Source organism: Heterocephalus glaber, unplaced genomic scaffold (genome assembly GCF_053883595.1).
Source record: "Heterocephalus glaber isolate CG9 unplaced genomic scaffold, H.glaber_assembly_v1.0 deba00001547, whole genome shotgun sequence".
NCBI classification, from domain to species: domain Eukaryota; kingdom Metazoa; phylum Chordata; class Mammalia; order Rodentia; family Bathyergidae; genus Heterocephalus; species Heterocephalus glaber.
In genome coordinates, this window is record NW_028258340.1 from 1,706,072 (window position 1) to 1,723,218 (window position 17,147).

Here is a 17,147-nt window from a genome sequence, read left to right on the forward strand (position 1 = left end):
ATAAGCTAGGGTGCAGCAGGCTACTGTCTGCCTCGCTCGCTTTGCTTAGGAGGCTTTGGCCGCCCCTGGACCTTCCCAGCATCTGGGCATCCTCGTGGACACTGGGTCTGGCCCTACCGCACGGGCCCTAGCCAGCTACAGTGACCCTTCCCCCGGGCCGAGGACGTGAGCAGGGCTGGGTGGCCTGCACCGGGCCCAGGCACCAGCAGTAGGCATCTGGGTCACGCTGGGCGATTGCCCTGCTGCTGGTGCTCCTCGCCTCCCAGGTCCAGGGTCAGAAAGGGGCTGGCAGGCTTGGACAAGTGGCCAGACACAGCGCCATGGAGGGGGTGCTGTACAAGTAGACCAACTACCCGAGTGGTTGGCAGGTTTGATGGTTCCTTCTCTGTGGAGGAATATTATCCTATTATGATTCTCCTGAAGATGCCTGGAAAGGTTGCAAAGGGAGCATCCAAATGGCAGTCTGTGAAATTCAAGTTCATTCTGTATATAACACCCGTATGGACCTGATAATTCCTGGGCAATAGTATTTCTACCTGAAGGCCAGAAGTGTGGCTGAGAGACAACAGTGGCTGGTAGCCCTGGGTTCAGCCAAGGATTGCCTGACAGACAGTAGAACCCAGAAGGAGAAAGAATTTGCTGAAAACTTGAAAACCAAAATGTCAGAACTAAGACTCTACTGTGACCTCCTTGTTCAGCAAGTAAATAAAACAAAAGAAGAGACCACAACTGGTGTATCTAATTCTGAGGAGGGAATTGATGTGGGTGCTCTGCTGAAATCAACTTGCAATACTCTTCTAAAGACCTTGGAAGAATGTATGCAGATTGCCAATGCAACCTTTACCTCTGAGCTGCTTTATTGCACTCCCCCAGGATCACTGCAGCTGGCCGTGCTCAAATCAAACAAGTTGAAACATCCTATTGTACCAATTCACAATTCACTGGAAAGGCAAATGGAGTTGAACAGTTGTGAAAATGGATCCTTAAATATGGAAATAAATGATGATGAAGAAATCCTGATGAAAACCAAGAGCTCTTTATATTTGAAATCTGCAGAGATAGACTGTAGCATATCAAGTGAAGAAAATACAGAGGAAAAATAACAGTTCAAGGTGAAATAATGAAGGAAGATAGAGAAGAAAACTTGGGAAATCATGACAGCGACTTGGCAGAGCCTAGATCAAACTCTTCAAGTTGCTCTCCAGAATCCCTGTGGGAAGAAGGAAAAGAAGTTGTCCCAACTTTCTTCATACTATGAAAACTAGCTTTAGTATTTAGTATTATATTGAACTTCTGGAAGACAGTGGCATTCCCACAGAAGCTTTCTTGGCATCATGTTATGCTGTGGTTCCAGTATTAGATAAACTTGGCCCTATAGTGTTTGCTCCTGTTAAAATGGATCTTGTTGGAAACATTAATAAAGTAAATCAGAAGTATATAACCAACAAGTAAGAGTTTACTACCCTCCAGAAAATAGTGCTGCACTAAGTGGAGGCAGATGTAGCTCAGGTTAGGAACTCAGCTACTGAAGCCCTCTTGTGGCTGAAGAGAGGTCTCAAATTTTTACAGGGATTTTTGACAGAAGTGAAAAATGCTGAAAAGGATATCCAGACAGCTCTGAATAATGCATATGGAAAAGCATTAAGGCAACACCATGGCTGGGTAGTTCAAGGTGTTTTAGTGCTGAGAGCAGCTCCAGACTATGAAGATCTTGTGGCCACATTAACCATAAAGGAAGGTGACCACCAGAAGGAAGATTTCAACATTGGGATGCAGAGGGACCTTAGCCTTTACCTTCCTGCCATGGAAAAGAAGCTGGCCATAGTGGATACTTTATATGAAGTCCACGGGCTGGAGTCTGATGAGGTGGTGTGACAGCAGCTGGACAGCACCTCCTAACTTCAGGGAATAAAGTTTGCTAAAGTAAACAACAACAACAACAAAAACCCCACATCTTCTTTATCCAGTCTCCAGTTGATGGGCACTTGGGCTGTTTCCAAGCTTTAGCTATTACAAACTGTGTTGCTATGAACATGGGTGCACATATGTTACTGTGGTATGATTATTTTAATTTTTTGGGAAGATACCCAGCAGGGGAATAGCTAGGTCAAATGGGACTTCCAGTCCTAGTTCTTTGAGGTATCTCCATACTGATTTCCACAGTGGTTGCACCAGTCTACACTCCCACCAAGAGTGGAGAAGGGTTCCTTTTTCCCCACAGCCCCACCAGTATTTGTCATTGGTTGATTTCTTGATAGCAGCCATTCTTTCTGAAGTGAGGTGGAATCTCAGTGTTGTTTTCATTTGCATCTCTAGAATGACCAGTGATGTTGAACATTTTTTCATATGTTTATTTGCTATTTCTGCTTCTTTGTCTGAGAAATGTCTGTTCATTTCAGATGCCCATTTTTTGATTGGGTCTTTAAATTTGAGAGGTCTGATTTTTTAAAGTTCTTTATATATTCTAGATAGTAGACCTTTGTCTTGAGGAACTGCTGATAAAAATTTTTTCCCACATTGTGGGTTGTCTCTTCATGCTGTTGGTCATTTCTCTAGCTGTGCAGAAGCTTTATAATAAGATGAGATCCCACTTGTTGGTTGTGCTAGTTCATGTGCCGCTGAGGTTTTGTTCATGAAATCTTTTCATATGCCAATGTCTTCAAGAGTTCTACCTAACCTCTCTTCCAGCTGGTTTAGTGTTTCTGTTTTAATATTTAGATCTTTAATCCATTTTGATTTTAGTTTAGTGCATGGTGAGAGATATAGGCCTAGTTTTAATCTTTAGCAAGTTGAAACCCAATTTTTCCAGCACCATTTATTAAAGAGTCTATCTTTCCTCCAGTGAGGGTGTTTGGCTCCTGTGTTGAAGATGAAGTGGCTGAGTGTGTCTGGAGTTGTTTCTGCATTTTCTAATCTGTTCTACTGGTCCTCAGGTTTGTTTCTTTGCCAGTACCATGCTGTTTTTATCACAGTAGCTTTGTAGTATAGTTTGAAGTTGGGAATCGTGATACCCCCTACCTTGTCTTTGTTGCCTAGAATTGCTTTTGTTATTCTAGGTCTCTTCTTGTTCCAAATGAATTTTTGGATTGTTTTCTCCAGGTCTGTGAAGTATGCTGCTGGGATTTCAATTGGGATTGCATTGAATCTATATAGCAGTTTTCGAAGTATGGCCATTTTCACTATATTGGTTCTTCCTACCCAGGAGCAGGGCATGTCTTTCCATTTTCTGATATCCTCTTTGATCTGTCAGTGAAACTTTTTTCTAAATGAAAACTAGATAATCATAAAACTGTGAAATTTGTTTAAAGGGAAATTTTCTTTTCCCTAGATAATTCCTTCTTTAGTGCTTCAGGCTGAAAGTTTTTATTGGCAAAGTGAGTACATTCAGCTTTTTCCTTCTTTATCCTCCTAGGTAGTCCTTCTATTTCCCCCCTTACACCGCTGCTCAACCACTTCACCATCTCTGGCTCCTTGAGTAAGGCAGGTAAGGAAGGAAGGAGATACAAAGGGCAAAGGAAGTTTGATGTATCTGATAAGGATTTGATCTGATATTTTTACCCTCTGCATGTGCCAAATTCCAAAGACTAATTCTTCTGTCCTTGGCACTTGTATGATTTCCTCAGAATGTCCCAGCTAGGGCGCCCTGACTGCTATTTCTTCCATGCAGGCAGGGCCTCATTTCCAATCAGTTATTTAATTAATGCCCTGGCCTCAGGGGTGACTCAGTCTTTTTATGCTGAGGTCATCTTGATGCTAGCAGAAATCCCTCTATCCAAAGTAGCCCAGCCCTGTTCATATCCAGGGTCCACATTTGGCTTGTGGAATGAGTATTTGTATGAATGTGTTGTGGGGCTGGGATCTGAAGTTCACTTCCTGCAACCTTTTTACTGCCACAGGATAGCACAGCCTATTACCTGTAAAGTTTTTTTGAGGGGGAGTCAAGTGCCAATTCTTCTGTGGCCCCCAAACTCTAATGGCCATATATCAAGCAAATCATCTACTTGAAGTTTCTTGCTAGACTGAGGTGAAGCAAACATACTCTTTCCTCTCCTCTTATTGGAAAAAAAATGCCATAGCTTTCCAGTGGCTCTCTTCAAAGAAAATGTCTTCCTCAATTTTTTAACCTTAAGACTCTTACAGTTTTAAGGGCTATTTCAGAAGAGGGACATTGAGCAATTTTGACTTAGTGCTTTTAAGTCCTGCAAAAGGTCTCTGGACTGGGAAAGTACTTGGTAATATTTTACTACCAGCCTTTAAAACAAAAAAAATTAGTTTTAACATGTTCAATCAATCCCTTTAGAACAGTATTAGCAAACCTATGGCATGTGTGCAGCAGCAAACCTATGAAATGTGTGCAGCAGCAGGCTGTTTGTTATCATTGAAAGCTCTACAAGGTTCACCATCACTACCTCAGAGCATGGATTGTAGCTAGGTAGCAGATATAGCTTCCAAAGATATCTGAAACTTTAGCATTTGAATAGGAAGCATCAATGTTAAAACGCCAAGCTCTATAACCTTACGTGGCAAAACTAATGGTGCAGACAGTATGTAAATGAGATCAGTGCTGCCCAGTAAAGCTTATTACAATAGCAACAGTGTGTGCTCTCTTGTTCTTGTTTTCTCTCTGTCTCTCTCTCTCTCTCTGTCTTAAATTTTGGTAATCTACTGAGTGTAGATTGGTCACTTATAATTTTCGCTTTCCTCATTACTAATGAAGATATTTATAATTTCATATGTTATTGACTAATTAGATTTCTGTGTCCTGCCACTGTATAACTTGTGTTTTTTGTTGGATTGTCTTTTCTCATTGTTTTATATGGCTTCTTTGTATATCTGGATTTCAATTTTGTATGTATCTTTCTTAGTCCTCTAGGCAATGGTGTTTTATTGAGTAGAAGTTTTAATTGTAATGAAATAAAATTTATCATTTTTAAGCCTTGTGCTTTTTTGTGTCATTTAAAGTACTTTTGGAAGCAAAGCTCCTAATTATGGTTTCATAATTTTCTTTTAAATATTAAAAATTTTGCTTATTTTCTTAAAGTTTGCCTGGAATTTATTTTTATATAACTTGTGAGGAAAGGGTTCACCTTTTTCTTCTATGTCTATCCAGTCATTCCAGTGCTCTGTATTAAACCTTTTTCATGGGGATGAGCAGTGCCACCTCAGCCATGTGCCTACATTCCACATACCTGTGGATCTCTTCTTAGGCTTTCTGTTTTGTTCCATTGGTCTGATTGTGCCTTTGCTACTTTCATATTTTTATATCTTTATTCTAATGAGTTCAAACATGTAAAGCACTTCAGACAGTAACTGACACTCAGTAATTGTTATATAAATGTGAACTTTAGCTCATAGCATTCTTACTGTTACAAATGTTGTTAAGACCTGATAGGCTGAATCTCTTTTGACTGTTTGGCTTCCCAACTGCAGTTGTGCTGTGTTTGGAGATGAGCTTGGGGTGTGTTGATTAGCACCTTTTACACTATTTTCCTATCTGTAAACTTTTATTCAGTAGTAATATTTCAGCTTGTGTCTGGGAAGATCTTACAAATTTTTGTTGAATTTCTTCCTAGATGCTTCTTAGTTATTACTGCAGTTGTGATTTGGATCTTTTTCCTATCACATCATCTAATTGGTTAATACTAATGTATGAGAATGCTAGTGCACAGAAAACTTTCTGATTGTTTTCATTAATAAAAATTGTTCTTGTATTCTGCTAGGTCTTCTATGTAAATAATTATCTTCATTAAGATAAATGTCTTTTCCTTTTCAACTATATATTTTATTTCATTTTTTCTAGGGCCAGGGATTTAGCTCAGTGGTGCTGACACCTGCCTCGCAAACGCAAGGTCCTGAGTTCGATAACTGGTACAAAAAAAAAATCTCCTCTATTTCATTTTTTCTGTCACTGAAGTACAATGTTTAAGAGATGTAGTAATAGGGAATTCCTTGTTCATTTTGTATTTTAATGGAAATAGTAATGAGGACAATGGTAGTAATATAATGGTAGGCAGTATTTGAGTGCCTGCTTTTTGCCACAAATACACTGTTTGTATGCTTTGTATGTATGTAGTTAATTCCTCCAAACAGCTCTATAAAGTTGGCTGGTCTTTATCCTCATTTTATAAATGAGGAAACTGAGGCACAGAGAAATGATAGGACTTCTAAGACTTTAACGACCAAGTAAGATGTTTGCTGTAGTATTTTGAAAGATATCTTTCATTAAAAGTGCCTTTCTAGATCCTACTTTGCTAATAAGACATTTTTTAAAAAATCATGAATAAGAGGGCCAGAGATTTAGCCCAGTGGTTCCACCACCTGGCTTGTAAGCAAAAGGTCCCGAGTTCAATCCCCGGTACCAAAAAAAAAAAAAAATTAAAAATCATGAATAAAGGGCTGGAGATGTGGCTCAATGTTAGAGAGCTTGCCTAGCATGCAAGAGGCTCTGGGTTTGATCCCCAGCACCACATATCAAAACAAGAATGGAGCACTGTATTTTCTCAAATGTTTATTTTCTACATTTATTGAAAAGACAATATTTTTTCTTTAATGTATCAATGTGTTTAGCTACAGGAATAGATTTCTGATATCGGCCTGTTTTTATATTCCTATGATAAAATACTTGATTATGAAGTGTCTAAGTTATTTTTCTCCTTGCTGAGACAAAATACCCGACATACAAAGTTAGAGGAAGAAAGATTTATTTAGCTCACAGTTTGTAGAGGTTTCAGTTCATAGTTGGCTGGTTCCAAGGCAGGGTGGTACGGCAGAGGGGCATTGCAAAAGAGAAAAAGTTCATGGCAAAGGCAGGCAGAAGGTAGCAAATAGAAAGTGACAAACAATGACACTAACCCTCTTTCTGTCCCTTATATTCTATCCAGGCTATCTGTGCTTAGGGTGAGTAGCAATCACACCCAGGGTGAGGCACCCTGAATCCTAGCATTGGACCATGAATCAATCCCAGCATCACACACTCTAGATCTAGCCACCTCTGTCTCTCTGTCTCTTTTTTTGTGGTACCGGGGATCAAACTCGGGATCTTGTGCTTTCGAGGCAGCCAATGCAACCATTGAGCTAAATCCCTGGCCCTAGATCTAGCTACCTCTGAAAACCTCCACCTATAACAACATGAGGTTTTGGGAGGACATCTAGACACAAGCCATAACGAATAGCAAGTTGGGAAGGTGTTTTGGCACTGAGATCATTCTGTTTTGTATAATATAAGCACTATCTGAGCAATTTCTTTTTGGTTATTAAGTGCCAGCCATACCTCTTTCTATAATTTTAAAGATATTTTGAATTTTAATTGGCACGTAATTGTATGTATTAATGGGGTACAGTATATTTATTTTGTTGTTATTGTTGTTTTCTGGTACCAAGGATCAAACTTGGGTCCTTGCACTTGCAAGGCAGGTGGCGGAACCACTGAGCTAAATCCCTGGCCCTCAGTATATTTATATAATTTTTTCCACATTTCTTTCCCATTTTCCTCTAATTGCCTTTGAAAACATGGAGCTGATTTATTAGAATTCAATTTAATATTTGCCTAAAGGCATTAATTTAAAAATGAGTTTAATATATTTATTCTGATACAACTGTATTTGTATTTCATTATTGTATTATCTGTATAGCCTGCTTTTTCATTACCTCTCTTTTCTTGCCATTGCTGAGTTTTCCTTCCCCTTCCCTTTTTCCCCTTTATCCTTCTGAATGATTCAAATATTGAGCATTATTATTAACCAGGCTTTATATGTGGCAAATTTTGTCTTTTCTTATTCAAAAACTTTTATTTTGTCATATTTCTTTATAATAATGTATCTTGGGTCAGAGTTCTAAGGTTCTTATTCTTTACTTTTTATTAAGTTTGTTGGTACATTTTAGGTATACATTATGGTCACATTCATCATAGGGAATGTGTACCTGTACATGATATATCTTGGTTCTTATTTTTTCCCATTCCTCTTCTCTCCCTTCAATCCTTCACCACACTATTTCCAAAAGCTTTGTTTCCATTTTTTCCTTCTTTTTTCATTTTTCCCCTTCTTTCCTTTCCCTGCCCTTCTCCCTAGTTCCCCTTCCCTTTTGAACATTTTCTTCCTATTTCACAATATCTGTTATACATGTGGTCCTCATTTACCCTTTCAGTTTTTCACACCAGAGAAACAATTATGAACAAAACCTCAGTCACACAGGAACTATCACAAAGAATTAACAACTGGGATTTCATCTTATTAAAAAGCTTTTGCACAGCAAGAGAAACCACCAACAGAGTGAAGACAACTCACAATGTGGGAAAAAATTTTTACCAGCTGTTCCTCAGACAGAGAACTACTATCCAGAATATGTAAAGAACTGAAAAAAATAAGACCCTCCAAATTTAAAGACCCAATCCAAAAATGGGCATCTGAAATGAATAGACATTTCACAAATGAAGAAGTAGAAATAGCAAATAAATATATGAAAAAATTTTCAACACCACTGGTCATTTGAGAGATACAAACGAAAACAACACTGAGATTCCATCTCACACCAGAAAGAATGGCTGCTATCAAGAAATCAACCAATAACAAATGCTGGCAGGGCTGTGGGGAAAAAGGAACCCTTCTCCACTCTTGGTGGGAGTGTAGACTGGTGCAACCACTGTGGAAATCAGTGTGGAGATTCCTCAAAAAACTAAGACTAGAGGTTCCATTTGACTCATGTATTCCCCTTTTTGGTATCTTCCCAAAAGAATTAAAAGCATCATACCACAGCAATATATGCACACTCATGTTTATAGCAGTACAATTGGTAATAGCTAAATCTTGGAAACAGCCCAAATGCCTATCAGTGGGTGAATGGATAAAGAAAATGTGGTCCTTTTATAAAATGGAGTACTACTGTGCCATAAAGATAAACTTGAGACATTTCTAGGTAAATGGATACACCTTGAGAGCATACTCCTAAGTGAAATAAATAGGACACACATGTGTAAATATTCTTCAATCTTTTAGAGTTTTTTTCTGGTGAAGTCTAAATAGTATAATTTTTATAGATTTAAAAATCTTCTACATGGCACTTTTCAATATTTTTTCTGACTTTAAAGGCTTGAGGTTGCTCACAAATTTGTGTGGGTGCAGATTGTTCTTACTGGCCATACTTAGGACTCTCCACATTCAGTGGTAAGATTCATGACTTTCTTCCATTGTAGAAAACTGTCAGGCATTGTTTCTTCAAATATAACCTGGGTCAGGGGTCCTCAAGACAACATCCATATTCAGATATTCTCTAGAAAGACTCATGGGACTTGGGATACAGTTGTATTCACAAGTAAGATGTATAACAACAATGTAGTAAGAACATACAACAAATTATAAGAGGAAAAACCACAGGTAGAATCTGGAAAAGTCCATATGCAGGGCTCCTCATGCTGTCACCCTTCCATGATGGATCATACAGAACAAACTCCTCTCCCAGCATCAACAATGATGTTTATGCCTAGGATAGAGACTTAGCACCTTCAGTTTTTGTTGGTGGCTGTTCACATAGACAAATTCTGCATAGCATATACCAAACTCCCAGAAGGATAGGAGGTATTCCACATAAATCACAATGTTTATATAAAGTCTAGCCACAGAAGGCCACCCTTACCAATTAGGGAACAGTGAGAAAAATCTACATTCCCACATGTCAGCCAAGGGCCAACCTTGTAGGCATACCTTTCTAAGGGGAGCAGTCTTAGGGCTGCTACATTAATCTTTTTCGTAGCCTATTTCCCCATTCACTTTTCCTTTCTCTCTCTGTTTGTATCATCTAATGATTCTCTATTGGAACTTATCATTTATCTTACTGTATTTCCAGTTCTTTAAACTCTTTATGCTACATTCTGTATGGTTTCCCGTGATCTGTCATTTAATTCATTAACTCTGTCTGCATCTTTGTAATTTACTATTCAGCCTCTCTATTCTGAGATTTAAAAATATGTTTGTAATATTCATATTTGTTTCTTTTTTCCAAATTTTCCTAGTTTTTCCCCTGTAGTATAGTTCTTTCAAAGAGATAACTGTATGTTTGGAATATATTTAAGTTTTTGGTTGCATTATCTACAATGTAGGAGTTACAATTTCATTATATATAGATTGGAAATCAGTATGGAGATTTCTCAAAGAACTGAAATTAGAAATTTCATATGACCGAGCTATCCTCTCCAAAGAGCTTAAATCATAATTCTTTCTTGTTGAATAATATTCCTGTGGACAAAGTCCGCTAAAAAAATGTATACACACTTCAGGAAAAGAAAAACTTGTATAAATATTTTAATACTAGATTTATTGAGACATGAGATTAATACAAGTTACCTTTGGCCTCCATAATTATAAAAGGTGCTCAAAGTGGTGGCCATTAGCCTCCAGACATTTATTAATATGATAGACTATTTGCTTGGTAACCTTGGCCCTTTGAGATTGCTGCACATGCATTTTCAATTTCTTTTCTAAGGGCTGGCAATGTAGTGGGTTTTCTGCAATATACAACATCCTCTAAGATCCCCCATACAAGGGTAACACCATCTGTTGAAAACACATCATACTGTTTTTTTTTCCTGAAGTGTGTATACATTTTTTGGTGGACTCTGTGTGTGTGTGTGTGTGAGTGTGTGTATCACACTTTCTTCATTCATCCATTGGCAGGTATCTTGACTGATTCCATATCTTGGCTATTGTGAATTGTGCTGCATAAACACAGATATATAGGTATCCCTAAATTATGCTGACTTTAATTCCTTCAGGCATATACCAAGGATTGGTGTAGCCAAATCATTGGGTAGTTTTATTTTTAGCTTTTTGAGGAGCCTCCAAACCAATTTCCATAGTGACTGTACTAATTACATTCCTACCAACCATGTAGAAGAGTTCCTTTTTCCCCATGTCCTCAACAATATGTATTATTTTTTGTATTATAATGATAGCCATTCAGACTGGGACAAGATGGAATCTCAGTGTAGTTTTGATTTGCATCTCCCTGATGGCTAAATATGTTGAACATTTTTTCATGTAATTATTGGCCATTTGTATTTCTTTTGAGAAGTGTCTGTTTAGTTCATTTGCTTATTGATTGGATTACCCATGCTTTTGGTTTTAAGTTTTTTAGTTCTTTATATAGTATAGATATTAATCCTATACAAGAAAATACCTGGCTAAGATTGTCTCCCATTCTGTAGGCCAGTGGTGGCAAACCTATAGCACCTGTTCCACAGCAGGCTGTTCATTATCATTGGAAACTCTAAAAAGGTTGCCATTACTGCTAGCTGTCTTCACTCTGCTGTTGCCTTTGCTGTGCAGATGTTTTTTAATTTGATGCAATCCTGTTTGTCAATTCTCGCTATTATTTGCTGTTTCTGGAGTCATTCAAGAAATTATTGTCTGTGTCTACATCTCAAAACTATTTCACCTAGCTTTCTTCCAGCAATTTCAAACTTTCTGGTCTTACCTTTAGGTCTTTGATCTGTTTTAGGTGATTTTTGTACAAGTGAGAAATAGAGATATAGTTTCAATCTTCTACATGTGGATATCCACTTTTCCCAGTACCATTTGTTAAAGAGGCTGTTTTTTCCAGTGTATGTTTTTGGGATTTTTGAGAATCAGATGACTGTAACTGCATGGATTTATCTCTCCATCATCTACTCGATTCCATTGGTCTATTTATCTGTTTTTATGCCACTACCATGCTGGTTTTGCTACTATCGCTCTGTAGTATATTTTGAAATGAGGTATAATGATACCTTTAGGTTGTTGATTTTTCTCAGGATTGCTTTGGCTACACTGGATATTTTGTGTTGCCATAAAATTAGGAATTTCTACTTCTATAAAGAATGTCATTGATATTTTGATGGGAATTACCCTGAATCTATGGGTTGCATTTGGTAATACAGGCATTTTAACAAATTCTGCTGATCCATGAATATGGAAGGCCTTTTTATCTTTTTTGTCTTCTTTCTTTATTGCTCTGTAATTTTCATTGTAGAGATCTTTTACCTTCTTGGTTAGGTTTATCCCTAAGTATTTTTTGAAACTATTGTGAATGAAATTTTTTTTCTGATTTCTTTCTCAGCTGATACATTATTGGTGTATAGAAAGGCTATTGTTCTTTAATGTTGACTTTTCTCTCCTATAGTAAAGCTTTGTATTTTTGTATTTTTTATAAGTTTCCATTAAGTTTACTGATACATTCTAGATATAAAATATTTACATTCATATTTGGGATCTTGTACCTATACATGATGTATCTTGGTTCTTATTGTTTTCCCCTTCCCCTGCCCTCCCTTCACCCCCTCCACCCGTCTCTATTTGCAAAGACTTTGTTTCCATTTTTTTCCTTTTCTCATATTTTTTCTTTTCCCTTCTTTCCTTTCTCCTACCCCTCCCACTTTCCCTACTCCTTTAGACCTTTTCTTCCTATTATGCAATATCAATTATACATTTTTAAAATTACAATATCAAGATCTAGGAGACATTACAACAGATTTTACAGAATTTAAAAGGATATAGAAAGCGTATTACAAAAATCTTTTTTGAAATAAATTTGACAACTTCTGAGAAGTACCTTGGAAGACAAATTAATGAAACTAACTCTGGAGGAAATATAAAATTTGAATAGCACCTATTAAAGAAAGTATATTCCTAGCTTGAAAACCTACTCATATGACAACAACAGGCTCATATACATTTTAACTGATAAATTATATCAAACATTTAAAGCAGAAAAAAGGAACACTTCTCCCCTCATTTTAGGAAATCAACATTGTGCTAATCCTAAAACTGGATAAAGATAATAGAAGAAAAAAGTATGAACATAGATAGAAATTTGTTTAACAAAACAAGCTATTAGAAGTCAGATCTGGCAGTATGTAGAAAGTGGTTTTATTATAGGATGGCAGTGTTGGTTCAGGATTGGAAGATCCACCCCGAAAAGTCATCATTTTAACAGAGGAAAGGAAAAAGCCATAGGATTCTGTCACTAGTTGGAGAAAAAGTATTGGACTAAATTCTACAGCTGTTCATGGTAAAAGCTATCAGGAGACTAGAAGTAGAACAGAACCTTCTCAATGGATAAGACATATACTCCATACTTCAGCAAAAATGGCTTATATAAATGGAAAAGATACAATGCTTTCTCCCTAAGGTGGGGAACAAGGGCAGATATGCCTATTCTTCATCTGTCTATTGAACTTTGAAACATAGGCCCAAACCAAAATAGTCTGTTAATAAAAAGAAACAGATAGCATAGGATTGGCAAGGTAGAAGTAAAATCTTTATATGTAGAAGAAATGATCATCTACAGAAAAATACTAAGAAATCTCTAGGAGCCCCTAGAACTTGTATTTGAATTTAGCAGGATTAGAAAATACAAGGTACATATAAAAATTCAGGTCTGTGTATACTTGCTATAAATGAAGAATTGGATATTGAAATTTAAACGTTACATAGGAGTACAAAGGGGCTAGAAAAGTAAAAAGAAAAAAAAACAGTGTCGGGAGATATTCCCTATTTTTTTTTTTTTTGGTGCCAAGGATTGAACTCGGGACCTTGTGCTTGCAAGGCAGGCGGTGGAACCACTGAGCTAAATCCCCGGCACTTATTACCTAATTTTAAGGCTTCTTCTAAAGCTACAGTAATCAAGGCAGTGTTATCATAAGGAAAGATATATAGATCATTGGAATAAAACAAAATCTGGAAATAGAGCTATACATATATGGTCCACTGCATTTTGAAAGATTATTTAACATTAACATTTTATAGAACATAAACTCCACTCAAGAGCAGAGGAAAGATAGTTTTTCAGGAAATGGTACTAGAACACCTGTTATCTGTATGTAAAAAATTAACCTCAACCCTTTATTTCCATACATAAAGATAACTTGAAAGGACCTATGAACCTAAATATGAAAGACTAAAACTATAAAACTTTAAGAAATTATAAGGGAATATGTTCATGAATTTAGGGTAGGCAAGAATTTCCTACGATACAAAAAACATGATGTATAAAAGAAAAAAATTGATAAATGAGATTCCATCAAAATTTAGAACTTTAAATGACATCGATAAAATGAAAAATAGTCCTTAAACAGACTATATTTATAATGCATATAATCTATGGCCAGAATATATAAAGAACTCTTACAGCTCATAAATAGACAACCCAATTAAAAAGTAGACACAAAAAGATGATAAATAGCCAGTACAGCACAAGGAAAAGTGTGCAACACTAGAGTCAGAAAAATACTAATCAGTACAATAACAAAATTGAATTATACACTCATTAGGGAGATGAAGTTAAAAGTTTTAAAAGAACAGATGTCAGCTTAGGTGTAAACCAGTTAGACCTTTCAAATACTGCTAATGTGAATGTAAAATGATAAAACCATTTTGGAAAGCAATATAGAAATTACTTGCATTACTGTTAAGAACCAACAGTTCTGTTCTTAAGTTTTTACTTAAGATGAATGAAAACACATGTTCTTAATAGATTTGTACATAAAAGTTTACTATCTTTTATCTGAAATTCGTGGGACTAGAAGTGTTTCAGATTTTTGTTTGAAATCCAATTGATCTGCAAAGAGGATAGCTACTCCTGCTTTTTTTGGGTTCCTGTCACATGGAGCATTGTTTTCCACCCTTTAACTTTCAGACTATGAGTTTCTTTTTGAATTAAGTGTGTTTCTTGAATGCAGCATATCATTGGATCTTGCTTCTTGACCCATTCTGCCAGTCTATTTCTTTTGATTGGTGAATTGAGAATGCTAACATTGATAGTTATAACTGCTATGTATTGACTTATCATTGTCATGACTTTTTTTTTTTGTTGGATTCTCCCCCTTTGTGTTGAATTTCTTGTTGCGCCCAAAGGATTCATTCTGCTGTGCTCCCTTGGGTTGTGATCCTTGATGTCTTTTCCTAGGATATTGTCTAAAATATTTTGGAGTGCTGGTTTGGTATTCATGAAGTTCCTGAAGTGCTCTTTATCATGAAAGTATCTTATTTCTCCATCAATTTTGAAAGATAGTTTTGCAGGGTACATCAATCTAGGTTGGAGGCTGTTTTCCTTTAGGGCTTGAAATACATCACTCCAAGCTGTTCGTGCCTTGAGGATTTGCATTGAGAAGTCTGCTGTGATTCTGATGGGCTTTCCTTTGTATGTGATTTGTTTCTTTTCTCTAACTGCTTGTAGAATTTTGTTCTTCTGTTGGGTTTCTAGAATCCTAATTAATATATGCATATGTACAGATTTTTTTTTGATCAAGGCTGGTTGGAGTCCTATATGCCTCATTTATCTGTATGTCAAGTTCTTTTCCCCTGCTTGGGAAGTTTTCTGCCATTACTTCTCTGAACAGTTTTTTTATGTTATCTGCACTCTCTCCTCTTTCTTCATTGACTCTGATCAATCTTATGTTATACTTCTTTGCATCGTCTAGCAGCTGCTGGATTGATTTCTTGTGGTTCCTTACAATTTTAAAGCAATTTTTCTTTTCCTGGTCAGTAATTCCAATCTTATCTTCTATATCTGAAATTCTGTCTTCACATTGGCTCATTCTGCTGCATAAGCTTTCAATGGAGTTTTTTTTCCCCATTAACTTTATTGATACATTTTAGGTATAAAATACTGTTACATTCATCATTGGGATTTTGTACCATTACACGAGTCTCTTGGTTCTCTTTTTTTCCCCCTTCCCTTGCCCTCCCTTCACCCACTCCACCCTTCCCTATTTGCAAAGAAATTGTTTCCATTTTTTTCCTCTTCTCATATTTTTTCGTTTCCCTTTTTTCCCTTCCCCTACCCCTCCCAATTCCCCTGCTCTTTTAGACCTTTTCTTCCTGTTATAAAACATCAGCTATACATTTTTTAAATTACAATATTAAGATCTAGGAGACATTACCACAGATTTTACAGAATTTAAAAGGATATAGAAAGCATATTACAAAAATCGGTTTTGAAATAAATTTGACAACTTCTAAGAAGTACCTTGGAAGACAAATTAATGAAACTAGCTCTGGAGGAAATATAAAATTTGAATAGCACCTATTGAAGAAAGTATATCCCTAGCTTGAAAACCTACCTATATGACAACAGCAGGCTCATAAACATTTTAACTGATAAATTATATCAAACAATTAAAGCAGAAAAAAGAAGGAACACTTCTCCCCTCATTTTAGGAACTCAACATTGTGCTAATCCTAAAACTGGATAAAGATAATAGAAGAAGAAAGTATGAACATAGATAGAAATTTGTTTAACAAAACAAACTCTTAGAAGTCAGATCTGGCAGGATGTAGAAAGTGGTTTTGTTATAGGGATGGCAGTGTTGGTTCAGCATTGGAAGATCCACCCCCAAAAGTCATCATTTTAACAGAGGAAAGGAAAAAAAGCCATACGATCCTGTCACTAGTTGGAGAAAAAGTATTGGACTAAATTCTGCAGCTGTTCATGGTAAAAGCTATCAGGAGACTAGAAGTAGAACAGAACCTTCTCAACAGATCAAAGACATGTACTCCATACTTCCAGTGAGAACGCCTTATACGAATGGAGAAGATACAATGCTTTCTCCTTAAGGTGGGGAACAAAGGCAGATATGCTTACTCTTTATCTGTCCATTAAACTTTGAAACCTAGTCCCCACCAACATAGTCTGGCAATAAAATGACACAACTAGGATAGGATTGGGACGGCAGAAGCAAAATCTTTACATGTAGATGAAATGATCATCTACAGAAAAAATACTAAGAAATCTCTAGGAGCCCCTAGAACTTGTACTTGAATTTAGCAGCATTAGAAAACACAAGGTATATATGAAAATTCAGGTCTGTGTAAACTTGCTATAAATGAAGAATTGGATATTGAAATTTAAAAGTTACGTAGGAGTATAAAGGACCTAGAAAAGTTAAAAACAAAAACAAAAACAAAAACAGTGTTGGAAGACGTTTAGTACCTAATTTTAAGACTTCTTCTAAAGCTACAGTAATGAAGGCAGTGTTGGTGTAAGGAAAGACATATAGATCATTGGAATAAAACAGAGAATCTAGAAATAGAACCACGCATATATGGTCCACTGAGTTTTGAAAGATTATTTAACATTAGCATTTTGTAGAATATAAACTCGATTCAAGAGCCAAGGAA

At 36.6% G+C, this 17,147-nt stretch overlaps 1 pseudogene; it reads left to right on the plus strand.

Moving 5' to 3' along the window:
• Window positions 1-320: 320 nt before the first annotated feature.
• LOC101710825 (pleckstrin homology domain-containing family A member 8 pseudogene) lies at window positions 321-2,097 on the plus strand (annotated as a pseudogene).
• Window positions 2,098-17,147: the final 15,050 nt, after the last annotated feature.